Raw genomic sequence first — 7500 nt, forward strand, 5'->3', positions numbered from 1 at the left:
CTTTTGTGTATCTTGCATTCTCTGCTTAAAATTAAATTTCATCTTGTTATAGAATTAATTCTAAACATCTGTACCTTTCCCACTCCCTTCGTAACACTAAAGTACCTATTAATTTAACTGTATTCTATTCGTCTGGCTCGAAACTGAACCCTAAGCACTTTCTAAGACTCGCGTCACCTCAAATGTCTCTGAACTGTTCTGATCTTTGTTACTGAGTTTGCGATCGAGGAAAGAATTAATCAGTTATAATCTTTTAGATCTATCTTCCTCTATATTTATTATCATCATGTTATAATACTTTTATTATCCAAAGAGATTGAGTTCAAGGCGCACATTCCATTGTCTAGTTTTTGGGGGCTCCACTTAAGAGAACAAGGCATAGATCTGACAAGAAACATCCTGGAAGAAAACACCGAGATCATGGAAATATATACATATGATAGAGGCCTCCCAATCTTACAGGCCTTATATACCAAAGGTTTGAGCCCAAACCTAAACATACAAGTAGAGGACCTCAAGGCCATCTCAAGCATTAGACAAACCACCGCAAACCCAAGCATTAGACAAAATACCGTAAACCCAAATATAGGGCAAAACCCCACCAGCCATAGCATGCGACATTACGTCACAACCCGAAGCCGGAGGCTCTCCCAAATATGCGACAATTCGTCATTTTCCGAATTACTCGGTAACCTCCTCCATTTACCAGGTAACCTCCCCCAAGTGAAGAGTAGTATGAGCACAAACATATAAAATGAAGCTTATGGAAAATACCTTTAGCACAATAATAAGCGCAAAACTAGCCCTCAGTTTTAACAAAGTATGCACAAAAGAAAACATTCTACCCATATACACTATCAACATACTGTATATATATATATATATATATATATATATATATACATATATAATATATATATATATATATATATATATATATATATATATATATATATATATATACATATGCACACAGCGGTTATAGTTCCTCTTTTATGGGGTTACCGATTCCAAACGGAAGCATACGGAAGACCCAGAGTCCCACCCTCCCACCTCAACTCCTCGTTAACTCTATGTCCCTCATTAAGCCTCGATCCCGCCTCTTGAGTACAAAGACTTCAGTTTGATCCCCAGGGCCCATCCATGATGGCCCTGGCTATCTAAACACATAGGGTAAAGGTGGTGCTATGGCCACATCTAAGTGTCATCTGGCGAGAGCTCTTCGCCTTTTGCATATTCTTCAGCACATTTGGCTACTTTACAGACTTTATGACAGGCGATCATATTCAGAAGGAGAAGAAGGAGTCAGATCAAGACATCTTGACGAACCAAGATGGCTTCATGTTCCCCCTTCAGCTGGAGAAATTTGTCAGAATAAAGACTGTGAAGTATTCTCCGTGTTGACAAGGAAAATGGGTCGTCTTCATCTCTGTCACACCCAAAGAGGAGAACGCCCTATATTTAACACAAGAGTTCTGTCTCAGAGCTCCGTTTCGAAGCCTCAACAGATGCCCCGTCCATAAATTGTCTGTGGCACATGTTTACCTCACCTAGACGGAGTCCGGGGTGAAGGTATTGTATTGTTTTTTGTTCGAGTGTAGGTGTTTTGTTTGTTAGCGTTATTAGAGGAATATATCCCGGAAAGTGTTGCATAGATTTGTGTTTACTGTTGTTGTAATGAAGACAGTTGCATATATATATAATTATATGCAGTTATTTATTTGTCTATGATTGTGTATATATATATGATAGTTAATATAATTTTCACTTTAACAGAGTTAATTGGTGTTAAGTTATACTAAAACCAATGTTGCCGAGTGAAGTTTGTCATTCCTGGCATAACCTGTTCATTTCCAACTCCTTAGAATCAGTGACATCATTTGCAGTCTTTTTTGTTTTCAGGATATTTTAACCATTTAAGAAGAACAGGTCAGGCGTTCATTAATCGAGAATTCATTTTGTTCAGAATGTGCTACTGAGATAAATAAAATCGTTTGGTGAGATCCAGAACAAAGTGTATGAGCAACCTGAAGGAGGTTGGTGGAGATCATCAGAAATGTATGTTTTGTTATGGCTGAGGCCAGACTCTTCCTTTGGAACACGGGAGTCGAAATCATGGCCCGCGGGCCAAATGCGGCCCGCGGGATGGTCTCATATGGCCCGCGTGGTGACAAGAGATTTTGCAACTCAAGTTAGTGTAATTGTAAAAAACTAGCGTTGTATTTATTAGGTAAGACCAGTTCTACATGTGTAACTCCAGATGAACCCAAATAATGTATTTTTGGTAAACCAGAATGATCAGCAAAATAAGTGGTAATCTTCAGTCTTGCCAATAAGTAATTACCAAATATTTTATGGATCTGGAGACCATAACAAAATGCATAATTGGCCCTCGAAAGGATTTGAGTTTGACTCCCCTGCCCTAGATAAAGGGATCAGGGCCACTTTCAGGAGAGAGGCCTCAATGGGTCAGGACCCCGATCAAGCATTGTCTTTTCTTCACACACACACACACACACACACACACACACACACACACACACACACACACACACACACACACACACACACACACACACACACACACACACACACACACACACACACACACACACACACACGCACACACACACACACACGTACACACACACACACACACACACACACGCACACCTACGTACTCTCTCCTTCTCTCTCTGTCTCTCTCTCTCTCTCCCTTTCTCTCTTTTTTATACCAGAAGGAAGGGTATGCAAGAGGAAAGATTATGGCTAAGATGTAAGCACAACTTCCATTAGCGCTAACCACAGGACCCTCACAACTCCCACGCCCATACCCGCACCCACACCCACACCCGCACCCATCCAAGCCCCACCCTATACAACCTGGCTTGCGCAGTGCGGTCAGAAGTGGCAGATGGTGGCTGTGGAGGTGGCTGCTGTAGCCACAGGCTACTATGAATACTTCCCCTTGCATCAGAGTACCAAAATACCAGGTGGGGAGAAAATAATAGACGTGAGTCAGGCGTATCCGCGCATGCGCAAAAGATCAGCGCGTGTGTCCTCACCAGCAACCCCCATGCACTCCTGAATAAAATCGTCTGGCGGCATCTAGAATGAATAGATAAAGTATTGTTCGGTCCGGAAGAAGTACGTCAATATAGCAATGAAGAGAGGTTTTGCAAAAATGAATGAAATCGCCTGTAGTTAACCAGAATAAAAGCAGATATTAGTGACCATCATAGTTAACCCCCCTCAGTACAACTCAGGTACTTTGAGCACGTTACCATAAGCCCTTGCATACCTGGAGGTACTTTTTCTCGTCTTCCGGTAGCGCCGGATGATTTTATTCACTTGTAGGGAGGATAGAGGCTGACCCTATATCGAGAAGTGTGCCGTTTTCTACGCACTGACCCAGCCAGGTCACTCACCATATGAGGTCAGACCAGAATGCCACAGTACCAGAGGTCAAGTGACCCCGTAAGTGATGGCTGTTTCTTGGTGGCATATTTCATCGTTTATGTTTCCCTCTTTTCTTTTCTTTTCCCTCTTTTTCTTCTTCTTAAGGTCTTTCTGTGTAGCGACGCTCCTTCTTGGGTGAACAAGATCCTCTGAAGTGAGCCGGAATCACGTCTGTGAAATGCGTCATCGACCCCAAATCATTCGCTTTTACGCTGCAGAGGTCACTGGGAGTTACAATAACAAAACATACAAACAGGAGACTTTTCAGTTCATAATAGATATAATATATAGATTAACAAATATAGATAGATAAACAAGTAAATAGATAAATAAGCAAATAAGGAAACGAACTGATAAGGAGACAGGTAAATAAGAAAAAATAAATAAATAAATGAAAAAACTATAAATAAATAAACAAATTTATTGATTAGTTAATTAATTAGTTGATTAATCAATCAATTAAGTAAGTAATTAAAATACGAATAAATAAAAATGAATAAGTAAATAAATAAGCAAATAATAAATAAATAAATAAATAAATGAATAAAAAATACATTGATAAATAGAACAATCAATCAATCAAACGATCAATCAATCATTTAATAAGTAAGAAATTTTTTTATATGTTTAACCAGTAGAGTTTTAATACTTCAAATACCATATGCTATCTCGTCTGCTGCATGGTTATTCTATATCCAAACAACGTGATTGTTGGCAAAATTGCTTTTACTTGATTATAGATTAAATGTACTACCTGACAGTTTAAAGCTATTGTTTCTCGTCCAGTTGGTGTTTAATAAGAAAATATTTTAAATGTTGATGTCAACAATTTCATTTAAAATCGTAAAAGCTTGTATCAAGTTTCCATGAGGTTTCCTCTTTCACAGAACAGGTTAAAATGCTTTAAGCGGTTTCCGTATGATTTGTTCCTTATCTTTAGTACGAGTTTTGTGACTCGTTGTTTTACCTTTTCCAGGCTATCAGTACTTTTAATGAGACCTAAGAATCACACAGAAATAACTTATTTCTTGTATGTATGAGTGAATAGTAATCAATATATTTTTCTTTCCTTTTCCCTTTCCATCTACTCCCTCTGTCTCTTCCTTTCCCTTTCCCCCTCTCCCTTTCTCAGTTCCTTTTCCTCTCCGTCTTTCTCTCTTCCTTTTTCTCCCTCTCCCTCTCTCTCTCCCGTCCCCCTGTTCCTATCCCTTTCCTTCTCCATCTTAATTTCCTTCTCCCTCTCCCTTTTCCTCTCCCTTCCACCTATCCCTCTCACTCTTCTCCCTCAGCTTCTTCCTTCTCTTTTCCATATCCTCCCTCTCGCACCTCTTCCTGTCCTTTTTCTCCCTTCCTCTCCCTGGTCCATCACTCCCGACGCAACTGACCTAATTGATTGGTTTTACCCGTGGAGCTGTAGTTTTCCTTAGCGCTCGCCTTTCAACAGAGTTCCTTAACTTAACCATTCTGTGCTCCTGTGGCATTCTTACCTTGTAGCAGTCCGACCCTAAAGCTCTCTCGATCGTGTGCCCTTGAGGCCCATTAGCCCTGTTCACTTCATACCTCTGTTGACCAGTGGCCTTTGTAGCCCTGTGAACTTGTAGCCCTTCTGGCCCTGTGACCCTTTTAGTCCCATGGCCCCTTGGGAATATGCCCCTGTGGCCCTTTGGCCCTCTGGCCTTGGACTCCTTTGACCCTGTGGCTCTGTGGTCTTTTGGCCCCCTGAGACCTTGGCTCTCTGGCCCTGTGGCCCTCTGGCCTTGTGGGTCCTCAGGATAACTTCTGGTAAACAAGGTTGTTTGACTTCAGGCGCGGCGGGTCGGTCTTCGGGTCACTTTCGGGATGGGGTTGGCTTCTGACCCCCTCACTTCGGTGGCGAGGCGACGTCAACTTCTGACTGTCGGTCCGAATGGTCCAAGAGGATTTTATTCATCTGAAGCGACGGATTCGGACTGAAACAGGGCCTCCATCGATCAAAACCCTGTTTTGCATAAGAAATAAATAAATAAAACGAAATGAAATAGATTAGAAATAAAAATATGATAAGATAGGACAAGACAAGACGAGACGAGACGAGACGAGACGAGACGAGACGAGACGAGACGAGACGAGACGAGACGAGACGAGACGAGACGAGACGAGACGAGACGAGACGAGACGAGACGAGACGAGACAAGACAAGACAAAACAAGATAGCCCTTTTACTGCGCAAAGGTTCTCTAAGCTAAGTAAAAGTGCCTGCATAACACCGAACTTTGATATTCAAGTGTGTCCAGTCCCGTCACAGTTACTCATATGTTGATGAAAAAGGTGATAATAACGATAATACCGATAACAAAATCGCCTGATTTTAGCCAGAAAAAAACCCTGTAGAGCGCTTCGTAGCCAAAGGACCAATGGGACCATTATTTACCTTTTATTATCTTAGTGATTAGATCCTTCAAACCTCAGTTTAAGCCCATAGTTAACTCAACTGCTTGTAACTTTGTTCATGGAATTGGAGATGAGGGAGTTAGTTCCACCAGGAGACGCTTTGCTCTAGATGAAGTAGTGACGTCACCAAATTTGTTTGCGATAATAACTATGTAATTGTGCAGACACTTGAAGGTGCCTCTAAGTATATCAGAAATAGATGTTAGAATTAGACAAATATATGTTCCGTTGTTGCCCCATATATACTAACTTGTGAAAAAATATTTTTAGAAAAACGAGCATCGGGCTTCGTTCAACCCCGCTATGCTGTGTCTTGGTCCTTCGGAGCCCAGCCCTACGGGTTGCTTCCATTTCATGTCGAAATAATAGGCTCTGAAATCCTAGTTAGCGCTAAACCACCCACTTTTGGATATAAACGATCTGTATCCAGTCCAGTAGTGAGACACAAATCGCTTCTCTTCTTCGGAGTCTATATCGTAATTTGTAAGATTCAGCTGTTGAGCTGGATTGTTCTTAAACTCCTCCTCTAGGCGCTTAATTTTTCTAAAGGACAACAAAATACTCTTCTTGATTTCTGACGCCTCATTAGCTTTCTTTTTGCCGAAAGGAGACAAAGAGGACATGTACTTCTCAGGGAATTCACTTCTGTGAATGTTAACTAACTCCTGTTTTAAACTCTTATTCCTCTTCGCATCACTTAGTGAATATTTCCCGTTTCTTGAACCAAAAATGGTGTTGCCTGTGTTTGTCTTGCGTGGTACCGGCCATGGTGTTCGACAACCTTGCAGAGACACACCGGGACGAATCACACAACCGGGCCGGAGGGGACGTGTCTCCTTGAGGGATTTCCGGTTTCCGGTTCGATTACAGGAATTCTTTTATTAGTACCAGGGTCTCCCCTGAGGGCTTCCAAGGGGTTCCACAGGGGCTTCCCAGGATTTTCCAGAGTGCACCCCAGGGGCTCCGCAAGTGCTCCCCTTGAAGATCCAGGGGTTTCTTAATGGGCTCCTCAGGAGTTGCTAGAGGGTTCCACAGGGAATCCCCACAGGAATTCTCAGAGGTTCCATAGTGACTATCCAAGGGCTCACAAAGGGTTCCCCGGGTGTTTCTAAAAGGTTACCCTGGGGGTTTGCGGACGTCTCGCTCTCAGCCAATTAGTCGTCTCCGCTGCCGTGACGTCACCGCTCTTGGCCAATCAGTCATCTCCGTTTCCGTGACGTCACCACTCCTAGCCAATCAGGGGCCTGCGTTTATCCTTAGAAGACGTTACCATGTTACTGGGCCAACTATACCCGGCGATGTCCTTTTTCGGCGGAACCGCCGTTCCGACCAAGTTGACAACAAATTCTTCTTTTAGTATATAGATGAAATGACTACAGAAACAGAATACTCAACATTGAAATACATATACATTCATATACACATATACATATATGTATATACATATATATATATATATATACATACATATATATATATATATATATATATATATATATATATATATACATACAGATGACGTAAGTGGAGTAGGAAACACAGGAGTCTTAGTGTGGTTTTATTACTGACTAATTTCGCAGGTATGCTTTTGAAAAAGTATACTTGCGAATC

This window comes from Oratosquilla oratoria, chromosome 9 (assembly GCF_046742065.1).
Source record: "Oratosquilla oratoria isolate Oo_2021 chromosome 9, ASM4674206v1, whole genome shotgun sequence".
Lineage (NCBI taxonomy): Eukaryota > Metazoa > Arthropoda > Malacostraca > Stomatopoda > Squillidae > Oratosquilla > Oratosquilla oratoria.